Here is a 23,050-nt window from a genome sequence, read left to right as displayed (position 1 = left end):
GAGCTACTGGGCAGAGACTCTGGGGTTTTCTAGTTATAGAATCATATAGTCTGTGAAGCTAGATAGTTTGACTTCTTCTCTTTGTATTCGGATGCCTTTTATTTTATGGAATAGTATGCAGTCATAAGAAAGAAAAAGATCATGTCCCTTGCAGCAACTAAGATGAAGCTGAAGGTCAATATCCTAAGTAGATTAAAACAGGAACAGAAAATCAAATGTTGCATGTTCTCTATTGTAAGTGGAATATAAACATTGAGTGCACATGGGCACAAAGAACAGAACAATAGACACCAGGGCTTACACAATGGTGGAGGGTGAGAGGAGGGTGAGGATTGAAAAAATACCTAGTAGGTATTATGCTGTTTACTTGGGTGACAAAATTATCTGCACACCAAAGCCCCCTTTAACAAACCTGCATGTGTATTCCTTGAACTACAAAATAAAAGTTAGAAAGTAAAAACAGAAAATGTAGTAACTGGATTTCTGACCGAGCAGGTGTTTTCTTATGTAACTACATCTATTTATTCAGTCATTCTGTGAAATCTTCTCCCTTTATTTATTTAAACTTATCTCTTCCCACATCCTCATGCTTTAGTTCTTATCTCAAACTCTTTCAATGAACACTTTCAACAACAACATTCCCAATCTTTGTCCCTAGTTTTTACACTCCTTAATTTATTTACTACTATTCTATCGGAGTAATATTTTAAGTTTGATTGGATTTTTACTACAGTAAAAGTCTTTTACTGCTTCCCAGTGCTTAAGAAGTGAGACCTAATATGACCATTCGAAAGCTTTTGTAATTTGATTATTGTGTAACTGTGAGTTCATCTTGTACATATGCTCTCCAACAAATAGAAACCTGGCACTGCAGTTTTATTTATTTATTGTTTTCGGAGCTGCTTTCCAATGGTTCTTTGCACTTTAATAATTCTGTTTTGTTGCATAAAACTCAACCTTCGGTAAACTATAACTGTAAATATTTATTTCTAACATTTGAATTTGTGGGTTGACTTGGCATCTCTACCCTAGGCTATACCTTTTTAAATCTAGGTCTGCTCTGCCTCTCTCCATCTTCTTTCAACCAATGGACTAGCCAGAGTCATTCTTCTCATGGAAAGGATAGAAACTTATGACAGTGATAAAAATATATGATTTATCTTTTGCCATAAGGTATTGTTTTATCCTGTATTTTGTTAGTTAAATCAAGTTGCATGGTTATGCCCATGGTCACAGATTAGAGAACCACCTGCTGCCAAAGATGAGGCCATAGCAAGCATATACATTAGGGAGGGACGAAGAATCTGGTCAATGTTTCCATCTATCCCAGATTCTATGCACTTTTATACCTCAGTTTCTTTGCATTTGCTGTTTCATTTGCCCCAATAATGTTTCATTGCTACCTTTGCAGTCATCATTCAATATGCAGTTAAATAACATCTGTGAAACTACCCTTTTCAAGTAGACAGACAATTTCTCCTCTTACTGTGCTACCATAGATAGCACTTTATACATTCTTCTTTGACAGATGTTTTATTAAATCATTTTAAATGTAGAAAACCTTTTCTTGTTCATGTACCTGACTCATTCACAGAGAAAACAGGGGATCCTTTAGTTTTGGGGCTAGATAGTCCCTTTGTTGAACCTATGATATATCCATCAAAAACTGCTGCAAGACTAGAAAAATTTAACTCCTTCTGTTTGAATGGATGGATTTCTGGTCAGATCTGAGAGATATCAAAATCATTATGGATAAGGAGGTAACAGGAAAAATAGGAACTATTTTGTATTTCTTCTACTGTAAGACCCAAATTAATCATATTATTCTGTATGACTTTTAAGGAAGAAAAGGCCAAATATACAGAGATAGAGAATATACAGAGATGGATAATAAAACATTAGTCATCAGGGGTGGTGAGGAAATGGGGAGAGGAAGGTCAAAAGATACAAAGTAGCAGTCATAAAGAATGATCAAATCTAGAGATATAATATACCACATGAAGACTATAAGTGATACAATTTTATTTTATTAGGGATTTATTTTGTTGTTAAATACATAGATTTTAGCTGTTCTTGTCATACACACAAAATAGTAACTATGTGAGATGATAAATTATTTTAATTTGCTTCGCTATAGTAATTATTTTACTATTTCTATGTATTCTATAACATTGTTTTGTAAACTTCAGATATACACAGTAAAATTTATTTTTTAAAAAAGTGTGCATTAGCGGCTGTAAGCTTGTCTTGAAATTGATAGATCAATCTCTAAGAAGAGGGCACTTTGTACAGATGCAAAAAGAGAGGTTTTGTAATTACGGAAGCTGTCCAGATAGAGATAGGCTGCTGAACAGAAACACATGTTAAAATACAGAGAGAGAGATAATTGCTGAAGCTGACCTTGAAACTACATCCTGAAATTCATTACTTAATAAGATAATTCCAACTCTTCTTACTTATCTCTAAACTTTATTAAGGCTAAGATGGCCAGAAAACAATCACATGCATTTGACATTCAAAATAAAATGCAAAAACAAACAAACTCAGAGAGAAGCTGTGAAACATTATCATATTTAGAAATTTTATTACACATTTGTTAAAACAGAGAACTGTACTTTATTGATTTCCTTTGGGAAGACGATTTCATCTATGATACTGGAGATAAGAGATGAAAGTGAGATGTGGTGCAATTACATTTATCAGTGAGTTAATCAACCTGGCCTATAACTAAGGTGAGTAACTAGTTAGATTAATGGAAAAAAAACACTATTAAATTTGTATGCCATGTGCTTATGTACAGTGGGTTTTATTTTATTATTTTAAGACATAATTTAGTCTCATGCCTCAAAAACTCCACACTCACATGAAAGTGTTTTTTAAAAAAGTAACCAAGCTTCCAAAGAGCCTCATTAGCAGTACTGGCATTAAGGAGTACGTGAAATATTTTAAGGTTATTCATTATTTTTACATCATTTTATTCTATTGAATTTTCCGTGAAGGTAACAAAAATTTCTTTCTATTTTCAAGTTTTAGGTAATAAAACAACGTTTGCATTAAGTAAGAATTTGACTTGAATACTGAATCTGTGCCTACAACTAAATATATTACAGTCAGGTTGTAAATCTATCAGTAAGTTAAATCAATAAGAACCATGAAATTACTGGATTTATGGTGGTAACTAATTTATAATGGTACACAGGTGAATTGTTGCTATAGTAAGGTATTATATTTACTTCATTATAGGATGAATATATTACAATTAGTTATTGATTTTAGCACACTTTCATACATTATTTTCTTTTGTTATAAATGAGACTTATTTTGATCTTCTTCTCTTCCCCAAACCTATATATTATATTCTTAATCTTCAATCTATTGTTCCCTAGACAAATTTTAGAATATAATGAACTATATGTGAAGCAAAGGTTTTTTCCATAATAAAATGCTAAAAATTTGTAACTCATCAAAACTACCAAAAAAACCTCTTATTTTTTAAAGACAAGCAAAGAAATGATACAAATCAGAAGCATCTCATTAAACTTAATTCTGAGGTTAGACATATGCTATAATGGTTACTTTTATAATCATCTTTATGATTCCATTGGCAAAATTGTCTAATTCAATGAGAACTAACAGAACAGTCTAAGATGTTGCATATTTAAATGTAAATGGGAAACAAAAGAGGCACACTATCTTAGTATGTTTGGACTATAACAAAGCACCATAAGCTGACTGCCTTATAAACAACAGAAATTTATTTCTCACAGTTCTGGCGGCTAGGAAGTCCAAGGTCAAGGATCCAGCAGATTTGGTGTCTAGGTGAGAGCCTGCTTCTGTGTTCATCACGGTCTACGTCTTTCCTCACGTGGTAGAAGGGGCAAGGCAGTTCTCTGGGGCCTCACTTATATGGGCACTAATCTCATTCACGAAGTCTCCCCTCATATCACCTAAGCAACTCTCAAAGGCACCACCTCCTAATGTCATTGCATTGAGGATTAGGTTTCAAAACATATATTTTATGGGGACATGAACATTTCGACCATAGAATATGGGGTGAATAAGACTATCACAGTGATAAATATTCTTGAAGTTTCATCAAACCTCACAGACAATTATTTTCCCACAAAATAAAAGACACTGCTTTAAATAAACCATGCAATTATATATATATATTACTTCAAATTTATTGTGATTGAATAACTTGAAATGGAAAATGTCCTTGTAATAGAAAAAAAAAAGTTGGCTCTTACTTCTTGATACATGTGATTTCCATAATGATCTACTCTGGATAGATCATTTTTACTCAACCTTTCTACAACTATACTTGCTATGCAGACTAGTTTTAGTTAGCCAAGACTTCACAAAGCATATCTTTGTCAAATTATGTGTAGTTCATTTGAGCATATTATATACATCTGATCAACTCATCAAAATCTAAAACAAGGTTTTTTGGTTATTGTTACTTTCAAATTTATGTTAATTAGTTTCCTTTTTACTTTTAATATTCTTATAAATATTTATATTTTAAAAATGTTTGCAACTACTTTTAAAAAAATATGGTGTATATATATATATCTTAATCTGGATATTAATCAACATTCATAAGTGAATTAATAGAATTTCCTAAGACATATTGAAATACAATTTCCCGGTTGGGATGGTGGCTCGTGCCTGTAATCCCAGAATTTTGGGAGGCCAAGACAGGCGGATCACCTGAAGTCAGAAGTTTGAGACCAGCCGGGCCAACATGGTGAAACCCCATTTATATCAAAAATATAAAAATTAGTGGGGCATGGTGGTGCATACTTGTAATCCCAGCTACTCGGGAGGCTGAGGCAGGAGAATCTCTTGAACATGGCGGGTGGAGGTTGCAGTGAGTTGAGATCATGCCATTCCACTCCAGCCTGGGCGACAAGAGTGAAACTCTGTCAAAACAAAACAACAACAACAAAAACAACAAAAACAAGAAATATAATTTCCCAAGGAAGATACATTAATTTCCCAAGGAAGATACACATATATTCCTCGGGAAACCAGTAATACCTTCATAATAATTTAGAAGCCCATCATTGCAGGAATTCTTAAATTTTACAGAGCTAAGCATTGAGAATATGAGCAGATTTTGTGGTACTGACTCCAGTAAATCAAATAATTTACAGTATTTCATTAATTAGGAGGTCATCTGATATAGCCCAATGCCTCTAAACAGGCCTGCATTCAAATAACACAGTTAATTATTTGTACTGCTTTTTTTAATCCTAGGATTTCTGCCAACACCTCAATTAGGATCATGATGCCTCTGAGTGTAATGCAGTTTCCTAGAATTACTTACTTCACTTAGTTTGCTCTCTGCCTCCATTATGGCCAATGTGAGGCCAAATTACCAGTTGAAATAAGACTTAATTCAGACCCATGATGATGGGCTGGATAAATACTTCAAATGCCTGATTATCCCAGAATCATCATCTTATAGGGTTCAGGCACAGGACTCAATGACTCTCCACCATTTTCACCACCCACCAAACTTAGAAGACTTTGTCCAGCCTGAGAGAGGGATCTGGGATGGATGGCTACGTGGTCTTGCTGGCCATCAATATTACAGGTTCTGTCTGTAAAAAATGTGTAGATGTATATTTCACAGGCTCAACCAGATGGAGATGACACCACAGAGCACAGCAGAGTCATGTGACAATTAGTGACTGTTACAACGATCACATGTAGTCTTAAGCGTTTGCTTATTTGATATTTGAAAAGGTAGTCTAATTTTTTTGCTGGTATTTAGTATGTAAGCTACTTTGTGTTTCATGTATTTATTCATACAGATAAAAAGAGAAACAAACCAGATTATGTAATGACTCTTACAACTTTTGACCATGTGCTGAGTCAGGCCCTATTCACTGTGTGCAACTAATTCTACCATTACAAGCCAAAAAAGCCTCTCACGGTGCTATGGTTTGCATATGGTTTGTCCCCACCAACACTCATGTAGAAATTTAGTTGCCAATCTAATGGTGTTGGGAGGTGAGGCCTTTAAGAGGTGATTAGCTTGTTAAGATTGACGTCTTTCTCATGAGACTGGGTTAGTACTCTTGAGGCTTTTGTGAGAGAAGGTTGTTTTAAAGTGAGTCGGCCTCCTTTGTCCCTGTCTCTTTTGCAGGCACTCATTTGCTGCTCTTGCAAGTGCTGCCACTGATGTGATGCCATCTGCCGTATAACACAGCATGTGGTCCTTTCCAGAGGTGACTGCACAATCTTGAACGTACTAGTGTCCAGAACTGTAAGTTAGATAAACTTCTCTTCTTTATAAACTACCCGGTCTCCAGTATTCTGCTATAGCAACAGAAAATGGGCTAAAATACACATTTATGCTTTGAAACCAAATAAGTAGAAAAGTACAATTATAATACATTCTTGGAATAAGAGAACTGGACATTTTGAACAGACCAAAAATTATTATATGGTATTTGAGTTGGCAGCTCAAACTTAAACTACTGTTTTTGTTAAAACAATAGTTGCAATTGTTGTTTAGAAATAATCGTACCTTAGAAAATAATTTAAGTCACATAGTTTTATAGATTAGCACCAAATTTAGACTTTAATTTTTTTGTGGTAATATGACTATTTAAAATCATCAGGAAATATAATAAATTAGGAGTTTTGTACAATTAATTGTGGATTGAAAAGTGTATCCAAAGCTTATCTAATTTGTGGAAATACTAAAACTTATTAATCATTAATGGATCTTTTTTATATATTTACAGTTATATAAGCTTTGAAATTATGCAATATTTTCTTCTTTCATAGTACTTGTGACAGACATCATTGGTGTTAGATGACCTAAGAGTGAGCTGTTCCCAATACCTTCTTAATTGCCAATCTTGAAATATTAATAAAAGATAATAGATTAAATATATTTCCATCTGAGTTGCACCTAAGATTGGCCATAGCAGGCTAGATAAATTAAGAAGTCTGCTTGAGAGTTTATGGTTATTTTTCTCTCTTATTCATAAAAATAACATTTCTGGAGAAAAAGCCCTGTTTACTTCGGGTCACTGTTTACTGCTGCCTCTGAATGTCTTCATTAGTCGTGACGGTAGGATCTGAAGTCTACTTGGCAACCATCGAATGAAAACTTTGGAAACAAAGACAGAGAAAAACCTGGACTCCTGATGATATTTTTAATAGCTGAATGAATGCTCAGTAAAGCCTACCTCTGACTTTCTTTTCGAGTGAGAAAAAATACATCTCCTCCCACCTTGTTTAAATCTCTGTCACTTTTATCCACAAACATTGGTAATGCAAACACTGTTCTCAGGAACAATCAAAATTAAAACTCTCTCTGTAAGCATTTGGCAATTTGCTGAAACAGAATCGTGATTTTCACTGATTTCTAAGAAATGTAACTAGTTTGATTTCCATGAATCAATGTCTTCCTTGGGGATTTCAGTTTTATTGCAAATTTTCATATATATATAATGTATGTAATATATAAGTAATGGTCATTATTATATAGATAATAGCAAGTTAATATTAAAATATCAATATAAATTATATTCATTGAAAATACTATTTCTTTTTCTTACTAGTTTTATAGAATAAAATAGATATGTATTTCTCTTCTAGAGAAATTGATCAACATGAATATAAGCACTACTTTTTAGTTGCCCCTGGCATAATATGTAATTGCATTGGTTATATTAAAATACTGAGTCCATCCACAAATACTTGATTTAGAGCTTATTGATCTAGTGCTTCTTCAAATATCATTATTTTCTTTGCCTATAGTGATGTACAAATTGTGTCTTTTTAAAAAGAGTAATACTGTTTACGATACAGAAAACAGCCTCCTTTATTTCTGCCACTTGTCTGGATTAGGCTGGCTTTATAGTAAAGCAAAGGATAAACCAGAAAAATCTGGGTTCTTAGTTTGAGCTCCCAAAACATTTTCACTTAAAATTTTTTTTTTTTTTTTTGAGACGGAGTCTCGCTCTGTCGCCCGGGCTGGAGTGCAGTGGCCGGATCTCAGCTCACTGCAAGCTCCGCCTCCCGGGTTCCCGCCATTCTCCTGCCTCAGCCTCCCGACTAGCTGGGACTACAGGCACCCGCCACTGGGCCCGGCTAGTTTTTTGTATTTTTTAGTAGAGACGGGGTTTCACCGTGTTAGCCAGGATGGTCTCGATTTCCTGACCTCGTGATCCACCCGTCTCGGCCTCCCAAAGTGCTGGGATTACAGGCTTGAGCCACCGCGCCCGGCCTTCACTTAAAAATTTTAAAAGCATTTTGTATTTGTTTAGGACACATTGTTTTCTAAAGGCTTTTACCTATATTACCACATTGAGTGTAAGAAGAATTTCATGTTTGTTTGAAATATTAACTTTATTTTTCAGGTTAGGAAATTAGAATTCAGAGATGCCAAAAAATTGCTGAAGCTCATCTAATTAATAAATGACAGACCTAGACTTGAATTTAGAACTTTTGATTCCTAAGCTCTTTTGATCATTTCCAAAGCAAAAATGGTTTTATGAATAAATTATCTCTAGTGTTTCAAGATTTTCTTTTTGTTTTTGACTCTCAGCATTTTTACTGTGGCATATTGGTTTGTGGATCTCCTTATGTTTGCCCTGTTTGAAGTTTTTCAAGCTTCCTATATGTGAACATAATGGTTTTTCACTAAATTTGGGGATTTCTCAGCCATTATTCTTTCGAGATTATTTTTGCTATTCTTTTCCTCATTCTGGTGGTCCCATTATGAGTTTGTTGTTGTGCTTAATTGTGTCCCACGTTACTCTGAGGCTCTCGTTTCTTTCTTGGGTTGCCAAATCTCTATTACTCTATCTTTAAATTTGCTTATTTTTTTCTTCTGTAAATTCAAATTTACTGAATAGCCCCCCTAGTACATTTTAAATTTTCATTGTTATAACTTTTGGTAGTCTTCTATAATTCTTAACTCTTGATTGGTAGTCTTTATTGGATGCCACATTGTTCTCCTATCTTTCTTTTCTTCATTAATCATGGTTTCCTTTAGTTCTCTGAACATGTTTATAATGGCTACTTTATAGTCTTTTCCTGATAAAATTGACATCTGGTCTTTTTCACAGGCAGTTTTTGTTGGCTGCATTTTTTTTTTTTTTCCAGTGTACGGGTCTTTACATGTCTTAGAATTTTTTGTTGGGAGCTGGACATTTTAGATAGTACATTACAGCAACTCTGGGTACTGGTATACCCCTCCTCCTCTGGGTTATTGATTTGCTTATCTATTTGTTTAGTGACTGAATGGATTATTTTAGTGAAATTCATCCTAACTTCTCCACCTCCCACCCCGGTGTTCAGCTTCTGCCGTTGTTTCTCAGGAAGATGCACACAGGAACGACAGTGGCATTGGCAGGACTGAATTTTTCTCTGAACGTACAAAGCCATTAAAGTCCACTAATTGCTGGCTGATTGCCACATTGCTTTTGACAATGTTCTTGGGCATAAATTGCTCTGCACACTAATTTATTTAATTCTGGTTCCTTTGAAGAAATAGTTTCTGAAATCAGTGTTTGATTTTTGGTCTTACTCAAGGAGGACTCCTCTCAGATGTCATTACCTGGCTCTCTCCTACAACTTGCCTACCTACAGTTTAGCCTGTATTTTGAATCTCCTCAAAGTTGCCTTTTACCACAACTCCACAACCCTCTGTTTTTGTTGTTGTTTGTTTTTAGAAACAGGGTCTCACTCTTTTTCCCAGGTTGGTGTGCAGTGGTGCAATTATGGAAATTGATTTGAAATGTTGGGTTCAAGCAATCCTCCAATCTTAGCTTCCTGAAGTGGTGGGATTACAGGTGTGAGCCACCATGACTGGCCTCCACTGTTCTTGAGAGTACCTTTAGGCTTGAACTTCTCCATTCTCTGTTGCAAATACAGTCACTTTTTTTTTTTTTTAAATTTTCCTGGGGAGGAGCTTAAGAGCAGTCTGTTTTGTGTTCTGTCTCTCCCTACAGGTAAAAATCTCTGAGCTATAGCTCTGGAACTAGGGAACAATGGCAAGCTTCTCTCTGAGTGACACAGCTGCTGGAGCTTAGCAATGGGACTGGAACAAGAGCCCAGTTTCCCTTGTCTTGCCCCTCTGGCATGAAACAAGGAAGCCATGAGCCCAGCACAGGTGATACAGCCCCAGGATTTTCACCATACCACACACAAATAAATGAGACCCTCTGTTCTACACAAGTGTTCCACTTCACAATCCCACTTGCCTAGGACTTAGTCTCAGCAACAGATAGCTGGGGGCAGGATAAGGAATCCTGGCATCCAGCTCCTCCCAAAAGAAAGCCCTCTATCTGGGCACTGGGAAGAGAGGAAACCTGTATTCTTGGTTGCAACAGTCTGAAGTGGGGTCTGGCTTATGAAGTTGGGAGAGTGAATGCTCTTGGTTCAAATACCACGAATTCCTGCCTTTCTTTAGAATTTTCATGGATGTTATTAAATAGATACTGCTTCATTTGCTGACTGCCCCTAAGACCATTTCCAGTTGCTTTAAGTAGTTGTAATGTTGTTGTTGTTGTAACTTTCTTTACTTTCATTAGGGAGCAGATCAACCAACAGAACTCCTCACACTATTAAGCAAGAAGCTGGTTCCTTCTTTCTGTTTATTTGTATACAGGGCTAAAGTGAAATGAGAAATAATAATTTGATTAGAGGTTAAAAGAAAATCCCTCTAATGAACTAGAGTTTTGCATATATTTGTGGTGTGAATGATGTAATTTGTTAACTTAGATATACTTTTATGCTCTCAGTGCAAGTGAAAATACATAAAAATATAAATAGAGCTGGAATATCCGATTATAAATATAAGTATGCAAATTTCAACCTATTTGTGGAAATCGAAATATCCTGTAATATTTTTGACAAATAATGACTAAGGTAGAATAAATAAATTTAAAATAAAAATTTATCTTAAATGATAATATGTAAAACAAGTGCATTAGGTATAAATTAGATTTTTTTTCTCTAAACTTCTGCCAACTTTTTATCTTTAACTGTGATACCTATAATACTGAAGTACAATCACCAGAATAAATTATTTAAAGTCAGATTAAGAACTTAGGGGGGAATGTGTGTGTGTATATATATTTTATATATAAAATATATATAAAATACATATATATATATATATATATATATATATATATTTTTTTTCATAAGTCTATTTGGGGCAAACCCGGGCGAGGGCCCTTCAGCTAGAAGACGTTGGGCCTCTTGGCGGTGAAGCGTGGCTTGTGCTGACGGCGCAGGACCCGGTGGTGCCGCAGGAACTTGATCTTGGAGTCTTGGAACTGCTTGACCGCCGGCCGGCGGCACTTGCTGGCTGCGATCTCCTCCACCTTCATGATTTGGATAGAGTGGGCCCGGGCGCCTTGTCTGGGTAGCACTGGGTGACAGCGCCCGCGGTGGTCAGGTCCCGGTATTCCCGGTACATGTTGTGGGTGCCGCTCCGGGAGTCATAGCGCAGCCAGATGCCGAAGTTCTTCACCCTCAGGAAGGACTTCTCAATCAGCTGCCCACAGTAGACAATCTCCCCTGAAGACTTCTTCATCTTCTTTAACTGCGATACGAAGTACCAGAAGGGGGACTTGGCAACGACATGATTAAGCGCAAAGATTCGCATGCGGTAGAGGGTCGGTGTGTGGCATTTGGGGGCAGGCAGGCAGCGACCCACCACCTCGTACTCTCCTAGTGTGCCCGAGGCCTTCATGGCTTCTCTCCGCGCTCCCCGCCGCCCGCAAAAGGGAAAAATGTGTTTTTACACAGATGTTAAATCTATTCTGTTAAATGTCGAGAGTCTCCTCTTTTGAATAAAAAAAAAACCAAAAACTGAGTAATTTCTAAAAAAAATTCAAGAGAACAATAAGATCTGATTTTCTTACAATTTTCTAGTTATAAATTTATTCTAATCAGTGTCTTAGCCATATTTTATTTATTTAATTTTATTATTATTATTATTATTATTATTATTTTGAGACAGAGTCTCGCACTGTCGCCCAGGCTGGAGTGCAGTGGCGCAATCTCCGTTCTTTGCAACCTCCGCCTGCCAGGTTCAGGAGATTCTTGTGCCTGGGCCTACCGGGTAGCTGGGACTATAGGCATGCGCCACCATGGCCCCCTAATTTTTGTATTTTCAGTAGAGAGGGGGTTTCACCGTGTTGACCAGGCTTGTCTCCAACTCCTGATCTCAAGTGATCTGCCTGCCTCCGCCTCCTGAAGTGCTGGGATTATAGGCGTGAGCCACCGTGCCCGGCCAGCCATATTTAGACAGCTAACATAAACATGTAATACACAATTCTACTCGTAAAGTGAAAAAGTAATTTTTCTATTCTAGTTAATTTTCATTTGAAAACCAAATGACTACTGCATAAGAAATTCGTATTCAAAATAAGTGAACATATAGATTTTGCAGTTTATAAGGCATCTTATTTATATAATCTCATTTAAGTTTACCAATATTACCTAAGTGACATTATGAAATTCTTAAAAAAATGTCGCTCCCCACGAGATGCTTACTATTCATTCATACAACTAACATATAACTGAGCAAGTTTTTCTCAAAAAAGTAGAAGGCTAGGATTCTAGAAAAATAATTAAAACATTACATTATTTAAATATTTAAATATTTTAATTTAATTATTTAAATATTAAAAATATTATTTTAATCAATAATTAAAATGATTAATTAAAATAATACATTTCCCCCTTAAAAGGAGCTATTAGCATATAGCTAATACATATTGCTATTAGCAAACTGGAAGGGATAGATATATATGAAAAATGTTTTATAGATACATGTACAAGTATCAAATAATTTTATTTTAAATGTGTGTGTGTGTACACACATGCAAGTACCAAATAGTTTTCCAATTTACATTCTATCTTCTAAGCAATGAACCAACATGTTGCTTTATTGCTAAGAAATGGAAAAAAATACATGACAGTTAAGATAAAAATACAAACTACACAGAATTTAAACAGATATTTTCCCACTTTAGTCCTAAACAATTGTCAATACACAGTCAACGATAAGTCAGCATGAACCAAATGTGTTTGACAGCTAATAACAGATTTTATTTTCAACTTCTCTAATATTAAAACCTAATTTTTCATTCAAAATCAATGAACACATTAAGAGTATTTCATTTTGAAACCCAATAGAAGTATGATGTCAGTCATACTTGGTGAGACTGTATTAAATTAGCAGTTTTTTTAAAACTTGATAAAATCATTTTCCATAGTTACAACTTTTAAGAGAAGAAAAGCTATAGTAGATCATTTGAGAATCTAAGAGAGCAGAATGAGTTTAAGTCAATGTCTAATGGTCTATGGTAGGTATGTAAAAAATAAAATACATAAATTGAAAACTATATAATTCACTGTACAAGTACTTATGGAGTATCTATTATGTGTCACATACTAGTCTAAAATGCATTTATTTATTAATTACTCTCATTTTCATATACTTTGGAAATTTTATGAATTCTGTGTTATAGTTTGGTCTAATGAGGTCTTTGAGTTCAAGCAGTATTTGACTTCTAATCCTATATTCCTCCTTCGCTACATCAACTTCTGCATTAATGATAGCACTGTCATCCTGAGGTCTAATATAGATTGAATTCTGGAAGAAAATAATGCATTAAACAATGGGGAGAGTCCTTTCCTCTTTAGCTTCAGGAAAGATAAATTTCTAACATTTAAATATTAAAAGCTGTTTCCATAAGCTAGACATTGCTATAATAGTAACTTTAAAATAAGCACCACTAGTCCTATGCTGTGGGTCATAGTTACGTCCCATCTTAAAGAACATGTTATGTAACTTTCCTAAAGTCATACGGCTAATGAGTGATGGAGCCTAGAGTCCCTGCACTGCACAGCCTGTGACCTAAGACAAAGATATTTTTTTTCTTTTTCTTTTTCTTTTTTTTTTGAGACGGAGTCTCGCTGTGTCTCCCAGGCTGGAGTGCAGTGGCGCCGTCTCGGCTCACTGCAAGCTCCGCCTCCCGGGTTCACACCATTCTCCTGCCTCAGCCTCCCGAGTAGCTGGGACTACAGGCGTCCGGCACTACGCCCGGCTAATTTTTTATATTGTTAGTAGAGACGGGGTTTCACCGTGTTAGCCAGGATGGTCTCGATCTCCTAACCTCGTGATCCGCCCTCCTCGGCCTCCCAAAGTGCTGGAATTACAGGCATGAGCCACCACGCCTGGCCAGACAAAGATATTTCTATGATCCTGGGGTAAATTCCTTGCTTATAACTTTGGAACTCAAACAAATCTTTTCATAAGTCAACTTTCCATTTGTATTTGTTAGTGAAACAAACAAAGGAGAAGAACTTTTATCATTTCACCAACTGCAGCCTAACTCCTATATAATTTCTGAATGAGGGGGTAAATATTGTAGAGTATGTATTCATGAAACGTGACATGGAACTCATGGTTATTTCTTGAATTGTGTCAGTGTTGGCACAAGTGGATTTTTGGACTTTATTATTCGTGTTGGCTACCTATAATAATAAACTGTAATCCTTTCTTATTATTTTCACATCTTTAACCTTAGTCTAAACTACTATCTTTTTTTGCCTGTATTCATATTGTAACAGCCTCCTACTTCTTCTTCCTACTTCCTCCCAGTTTGCTTTTAGACGATATGCAAACCATTTCTAAACTAATCCTGTCAAGGAAGATGTTGTCATTCCTGCTCAAAACTCCACAGTGAGTTTGCATGTCACTTAGGGTAAAATTGGCCCCCTCCTCTCTACCCTGTTCCTCTTCTGCTGTCCTCCTCCTGGTTGACCTCCTTACTGTTCTTTCATACATGCCAAACATGATCATACTGTAGGACATTTGCTCTTTGCCCTTTGAACTGCCTGGGATGCGCTTCTCCCCAATATCCACATATCTCAATTCCCTTTTTTCCTTCAAGTTTTAAAATATCACTTCAGCGATGCCTTCTCTGGCCATCTCTACCTGAATAGAGTTTCCATCTCTCTTCCTGTTTCACTTTTTATTCTTAGAAAACATCAATGTCTGGTACAGTATATACTTCTTACGTATCTTACTTCCTGTCAACTGAAGAATAATGAGGTCCATAAATTGGGAAAGGAGAGCTTTATTTCCCAAAAAGAGTTGCAGCCTGCAGTGTGGCCATCAGTCCAGAAGCCATAAACAGGCACTTCTAGGGTGGGAAGAATAATATAGGAATTTATGCTGAACACAGAAGGTGAATATACACACACACACACACACACACACGTATATATATTTAATAAGCTATAAGAAGAGTTACAAATATTTATGAGAGGTGAAACGTGCATTTGCAGATGATCTTCATGCTTTCCCAAGGGTCCTTGTTCAAAAAATGGCAGTGTTAGCATGATTCAGGAGTGGAGTTTTCTGCCCCTTGACATCTTGAAGCTGAAGACATGAAAAGCCTCACTGCACATCCTCCATATATTGGCCAGAACCACTCCATGCTTGGTGGTCTGTTAACAGGAAGGAATGCTGGTTGGTTGTTTTATCACAATCACCAAAGGGAGGAGCAGTCACAAAGATGGTTCAAATCAGTGGTGGAGGAAGTCTTTCCAAAGGGTTAGTTTCTGTCTAACCCTTTAGGAAAAAATTACGTCTAATGGTGGTTAGCAGGGGAGGAGGTATAAAGAGGCATGTCCAGCGTCCCATCTGGTCATGGCCAGGAACTCAGTTTACAAGGTTTGTCTGGGTCCCCTTGGCTAACAGGGGGTCCATTATTTTGGTTGGCAGCTTAGGATTTTATTTTTATTTCTCATTTCTTATACATAATATTTTTTTTCTTATGGTGGCTGGAGACTAGACATGGAAAACAAAAATAGTCATATAGAAATAACTCAATAAATATTTATTTATTGAGTGATCTAAAGAATGAACCGTTGGCTGGGAACGGTGGCTCACGCCTGTAATCCCAGCACTTTGGGAGGCCGAGGTGTGTGGATCATCTGAGGTCAGGAGTTCGAGACCAGCCTGGCCAACATGGTGAAACCCTGTCTCTACTAAAAATACAAAAATTAGCCGGGTGTGGTGGCAGGTGCCTGTAATCCCAGCTACTCCAGAAGCTGAGGCAGGAGAATCGCTTGAACCCAGGAGGCAGAGGTTGCAGTGAGCTGAGATCACACCATTGCACTCCAGCCTGAGGGACAAGAGTGAGACTTTGTCTCAAAAAAAAAAAAAAAAAGAATGAACCATGAATCATTAGATGGACAAAACACTGAACTGAGCTGACATACTCTAAGACAAAATATTTCACATCAATTTGAAAATGCCAGTTTTACCCATTTAGGCAAAAAATCAGATTAATCATTTAATTTTATTATTTAAAGTATTTTTTAACACTTTCTTGTAATTGTTGAATATCATACTGCTGCTGAAGTTGATATGGACCAGGGGAACACATAGGAACTATGAAATGTGCTTCTCTAACACCCTAACTGTCCAATATTGCCTGCTGAACCCTTCCCTCTTTAACCTTGCTTACTGAATTTGTATAGGGAATCCAAATCTTAGACTCTACCTGTAATAAAAGTTATTCCCTTCAGTCTATAGAAACCTCTTTAAGGACAGTCTAGTGAATGATACTCTAGTAATTTTTTTTCACCCAGCACCTAGTGTTTCCACCCTATTCTGAGTCCCCCACTGCCAGAAAAGAAGCCAACATGAAACAAACTGAAACGCACACACAAAACCCAGAACTTTCTGTTTTCCATATATACCATACTTTCTCACAGCTACACAACTTTGAACATTTCCTTCCCTCCATCTTATTTCTTTCCCTTTTTATCTCCCATCCCTCCAGCTGAGTCTTTTCTCTCAACCTGCGGAACCCATGTTGCTTCTGTTCACCACTGGATCCTTAACGCTTAGTTCGGGGTCTGGGACCTGGGAGGTGGTAATATTTGGTGAGGCCTTGGGGTGGCTTGGGTGCTGAGGTCCTTCTTTCTTGTATCCTGATTATTATGGTTGTGGCAAATATTTTCAGACATTGATTTAAATGCCTAAACTTGAAACTTTTCGAAACAGTGTTTTGTTTTTTGTTTTTTAAACAACATTCTTGCTTCACATTGAATGATGAGTAACAATTAGCTAAGTGAAGAATAAATGTTGAAGTCACAGGCAGTGGCAAGTGTGAAAGAGAATATATTTCAGATTGTGACAGGAAATTTGTTATCAGGCTGCCTTAAAAAGCCATTGCAATAACAAGCATTTTTACATAAAAATATCACTTTCTATGACCACATGTGACTTTCCAGAAAGTGACTGAGTGTATATTGAGCACAAAAGAAGGGCGGGGCGGGGGGAACCAAACAGCAGAATAAATAAAGGGTAAATGTCTGTATTTCTCCTATTTAAAAATAAAATGTAAAGTAGAGCTGATTACATTTCTATTGACATAATTCTTGGCTTTACATAAAACTAAAATTTATTTTTAAGAAAAAAGTGACAATGTTAATTATTCTATGCACATAATAATAAAAGCATTATTGTTTTAGGCAGTGATCAAGTCTTATGAATAGCATGCTTTATTTTAGCAATATTCATAACAATGTGTAAAACTCAAACATTTACTCGTTTACCATTGGATGTCATATACGTTATAGACATTCTTTAGGGTATCGAGAAAGAATTTTTCATTGTGTAGCTATTATATACATTCATAAGAATGTTAAAATTATAATTTTACGTAACAATTTTGAGCAAAACTAAATTCAATTTCAGATACATTTCACACAAATATTTTAAATGGTCAAAATCAAGTGTTCCTCCTTTATATAATGCTTTTATTTTATTATTAAACAAAACATTTAATTCACTTTTATGCTGAAATCTAAGAATCTTCTTTAGGGATCTCGGCTTTTTATTAAGCATCGTCTGTGAGCTAAGCCCTAGGTTAGGGACCAGGGATGTAGATAAAAATGACATACAGTTCTGGATTTCCACATACTCGATTAGTGTCAAAAAGAAAAAAAATGTAGACATATAATTTGCAACGTAATTTTGTATGTACAAAACTGTGGTAAAGCACTTAAAAGATTTGGGGAACATGGGGATGCCCCTGCATAAGTAAGATGAGAAGATCTTTGAGAGAAAGTTATGTCTATGTTGTTCTTTAGTGATTGCTTTTTCTATTATTCATTGTCAAGGAGGAAGGGAGCGTTCTAGGAAAAGAATTGCTTGAAATCACTGAGTAAATAAAAGGAGGAGTGTCGAGACTGATGCAAGTACAAGGTTGCTCAGAAAGCTATGGTGAGAAGAGGTCCTGAAGACACATTTCTGCAAACTCTAACAGGGCCTGAGTGTCATATGACAAGAGTTCAGATAAACTGGGAGTGAGAAAGGTGAGCTGTGAGGTGTCTCAGTAGCCAATTAAAGCAAGAAGCCAAAAATATACAAGAAGTTAGGCTTTACTCTTTTATGATGGTATAAGCAAAAGGATAAAATCGAGAAAGCATGAACCTTCTGTTGCATTTTGCCCTATAAAACGGAGCACAGGTCAGAGCAGATGTGAGAGTCATCTTACTATTGAGGGAGTCCCCAAGAAAATCTCTAGCAGTTTTACGGACCTTAAAGTAGTGGAGAGGATGAGGGAGAAGGCCTAAACATGGAAATGTTCTGGGCATTGAGTCAGAGTCTCCACAACCTCCCCTACCCAGCCTGCCACTGCTTTAAGGAGGCTTTGGCAGTGGTACCTGAGAGAGACCTCAGCCTGGGGGCCCTCAGGTGAAATGACCTAGGAATGGAGGTATCCTGCTGGGGCCAGACATGCAAAGATGCAAAGAGCATGACTGGCCAGATGGGGCCAGAATCGTTGCCTGCTGCTTCCTTCAGAGACTGCAGTGCTCTAACTGTTCACCACATCTGCTGTGGGGAAGGCAGCTTTCTCCTAAGCCTCCCAGGTGAAGGGTTTATAATCACCAGACTGGACCTGGAAATTACCTGAAGTTTTTTCACCAGAAGCTGGACTCCTCACCATGGTAAAAGCAGTATAGACATCATGATGTAGACAGTGGGCAAGTATAAATGATTTTGAAACGTGGGAGTGACATGATGGAATTTTCAGGCTAACAACCCCCACAACAGTGTGAGAGTGGGGTTGGGGACTGTTGCCAACAATAAAAATGGCTGAGAGACAGTCTCAATAGTTCAATATGCAATTTTAAACCTTCTGAAGGCCCTTTGTTCAGCTAAGAGCTTTCCAGGATAATTCTGAAATCACTAAGTCTAGACCTGAGTATTCTAAGCCATTCACTTTTCAACTCCTCTTTATTAAGGAAAGGGATGCTTAGAATTAAGCTATCGGGTTTGCTTCTTTGCCTGCATTTACACTTGTTGCAACTCTTCTTTTCCATTAAAGAATGAGAGGTGGGAATTGGGTCCAGTGTTCTCAAATACTTATTAAGGATTCCCATTTGATCTCTTTCTTGACCTTCCAGAGCTTCTTTCAATATCTGACATGGAAATAGTATGATCAGTGGAGTTTCTGTATAATGTTAGGACTTGGAGATCCATTGCACAGCTGGCTTTCTAGATACCTGTTCCTGCATTTGAAATGATCAAAAGTATTTTGGATCAGTGCTCACTTCGGCAGCATATATACTAAAATTGGAATGATACAGAGAAGATTAGCATGGCCCCTGTGCAAGATGACATGCAAATTCGTAAAGTGTTCCATTAAAAAATAAAGTATTTGGATCATTGTATGATATTTATTTTAAAATGCAGCAATGTTGCAAATGCTGTAAACTAATTTGTTATGAATCAATGTGTTTATGAGTTGATATATTCACACGGGTATTCATATTTGAAGAAATATCAGTGAGTAGTAATGGTCTAAAACCATATAATATGCTTTTAGAGTTGCTATGGTAACTTATTTTCTTGGAAAATTTAATAGGTATCTGGAAACCTGCCATGGTTACTTACCAGCTATTGGAGAAATAGCACTGCATTTTATTTTTTAAAAAGATCTGCTTATTTATTAACTTTATGGTAAATTTCCATAAATTTTAGCAATATGAACTATTTTAAATTAGTATCAATTGAAAGGAATTATAATTATATTTTCAAATAGTTAAGAAAATATAAATATAAACAAATAATCAATAAAGCCTTAAAAAGATATATTTGAAAAGACTTGTGTAGAGTGTCCAAAATCCAGAGCACCAAAAATTCCAACTACTGACAAGAATGTGCAGCAACAGAAACTCTTACTCATTGCTAATGGAAATACAAAATGGTACAGCCACTTTACAGGACAATTTGGTAATTTCTTATGAAATTAAACATACTCCTAGCATATGATCTAGAAATTTTGCCCCTGGTTGTTTGCCCAAAGTAGTTGAAAATGTATGTCCATACAAAAATGTGAAAGTCTGTAACAGCTTTACTTGAAATCATCAAAACCTGGAGGCAACCAACATGTCCTTCAGTAGGTGCATGGATACACTGTGGCACATCATTGTCATCCAATGACAAGGAAATACTATTAAATGTTAATATGTATGAACTCTCAAGCCGTGAAAAGACACGAGGGAAACTTAAATGTCTATTACTAGATGAAAGAAGCCAATCTGAGAAGGCTCCATACTGTGTAATGCCAGGTATATGACATTCTGGAAAAGCCAAAACTATAGAGACAGTAAAAAGCTTAGTGGTTGACAGTGAAAAGCTTAGTTTAATAGGGAGTGAGGGGTAATAGAGCACAGAAGATTTTTAGGACAGTGTAACTACTCCATGTGATAACTATAATTTTGGGTACATGTCATCGTACCTTGTTTCAAACCCATAAAATATACAACATTAAGAATTAACCCTAATGTAAACCATGAACTTTGGGTGATTATGGTGTGTCAGTGTAGGCTCATCAATTGTAACAAATATATTACCCTGATGGAAAATGTTTAAAAAAGATCTGGGAAAATATAGCCCAGACAAATTCTTGATAAATGTTATTGAGAAAGAGAAGCAGAGAAAAGGTACCCTTCAATGAAAATATTAAAACAAAAAAAAAATATCCAGAACTTAAAATTTAGAAGGTTTCTCCTTTGTACAAATTTTGAATTAAATAAGACAAAAGAAAAATACTTTTGTGAGAAAAATATACAATACAGACTTTTTAGAAGTGATCAATAGTTATAAATTAATAATTTAGAAAAAATAAAAATATAAAACAGTCTAAAAATAAGACTTATAAACGTGTAAATGTTCAGATTACTTTTAAAGAAAGGTATTTCACTATGTAAAACTATTTCAAAACATGGAAACATTGAAAAATTAATTGACTAGTTTTCTTTTTTAAAAGCTACTCTTGCTGCTTTTGTTTTTTATTTTTACTTTTAAGTTCAGGACTACAGGTGAAGGTTTGTTTCATAGGTAAACTTGTGTCATGGGGCTGTGTTGTACAGATGATTTTATCATCCAGATATTAAATTTAGTACTCATTATTTATTTTTCCTGATCTTCTCCCTCCTCCTATCCTCCACCCTTCAATAGGCCCCATTGTGTGTTGATGCCCTCTATGTGTCCATGAGTTCTCATCATTTCGTTCTCACTTACAAGTGAGAACTTGCTGTATTTGTTTTTCTGTTTCTGCGTTAGTTTGTTAAGGATAATGGCCTCCAGCTCTAACCATGTCCCTGCAAAGAACATGATTTTATTCTTTTTTATGGCTACATAGTATTCCATAGTGTATATGTACCCCATTTTCCTTATCCAGCCTATCACTGATGGTCATTTAGGTTGATTCCATGCCTTGCTATTGTGAATAGTGCTGCAATGAACATACACATGCATATGTCTTTTTAATAGAATAATTTATATTTCTTTGGGTATAAATTAGGATATAGGCGGGGATAAGTACAAGCTAGAATAACTCAAATCAAAACACTACAAAGATAACAAAAGATAAATTATTGGTGAAATTAATTTATGTGCATAGATTCAATATTCCCAAATAAAATGTCCTCAAATTCACCTCAGGTATTCTCTAAAAGAAGACTGTATCCAGAAGTATGATTTGATCTGGAAATGCAAGATTAATCAACATTAGAAAGTCTTATATATATATAATCTACTACATTTATTAAAAGAATAAATATGTGATAAGCTGCATCCAAAGTATTAACAAATCTAAACATGCATTGATAGCAAGTGCTCTAAGAAACAAGAAATATCAACGAAGCGCTTCAATTTTGAGAAAAGGTATTTAGAAAAATTTACATCAAATAGTATATTTAATAGTCAAATATTAGAATCATTCCAGTTAAAGTAAGAGATAAGAAAAAAGTCACAATTTTTAACAATATTGAGGATGATACAGGAGCTCCTAATCGATGTATTTAGAAAAAGAAATGTGAAGTATAAATATTGGAGAGTTAACATTCTTCTTTTGTTCATACAATGTGCTTCTCTTCACAGAAAACTCAATAATATGAACTAACATTGTGACAAAAATAGGTCAGCAGAGTGGTCAGAAACAAGGGCAAAATAAGAAAATCAATAATATTCCTATACAAAAAGAATATTCAATTAGAAAATATACTAGAGATCCCAAAACAATTGTGAAAAAAATTATAAAGTGCCTACTCATGTGCCTAATAAGAAACGTATAAGGTTTTATTAGAAAAATTTATAAAACGCTACTAAAGGAGTAAAAGCTGTCATAGGAGAATAGAATCATAATCCACATTTGTAGATATAAAACTTTATATTTTATTTTTTTAATTTTAATTTTAATTTTTTTTTTTTTTTGAGACGGAGTCTTGCTCTATCTTCCAGGCTGGAGTGCAGTGGCCGGATCTCAGCTCCCTGCAAGCTCCGCTTCCTGGGTTTACGCCATTCTCCTGCCTCAGCCTCCCGAGTAGCTGGGACTACAGGCGCCCGCCACCTCCCCCAGCTAGTTTTTTGTATTTTTTAGTAGAGACGGGGTTTCACCGTGTTAGCCAGGATGGTCTCGATCTCCTGACCTTGTGATCCGCCCATCTCGGCCTCCTAAAGTGC

General features: G+C 35.9%; 1 non-coding gene and 1 pseudogene across 1 annotated transcript; one reads left to right on the top strand and one right to left on the bottom strand.

Annotated features, from left to right (window-relative positions):
* Positions 1-9,117: 9,117 nt before the first annotated feature.
* Positions 9,118-11,941, bottom strand: LOC101012782 (annotated as a pseudogene).
* Positions 11,942-19,624: 7,683 nt separating this feature from the next.
* LOC116273912 lies at positions 19,625-19,730 on the top strand. Its single transcript, XR_004182415.1, has one exon. It is a non-coding gene; the product is annotated as a U6 spliceosomal RNA (small nuclear RNA).
* The last annotated feature ends 3,320 nt before the right edge of the window (positions 19,731-23,050 follow it).

Source organism: Papio anubis, chromosome 2 (genome assembly GCF_008728515.1).
Source record: "Papio anubis isolate 15944 chromosome 2, Panubis1.0, whole genome shotgun sequence".
NCBI lineage: Eukaryota > Metazoa > Chordata > Mammalia > Primates > Cercopithecidae > Papio > Papio anubis.
This window is presented reverse-complemented; position numbering and strand designations above follow the sequence as displayed.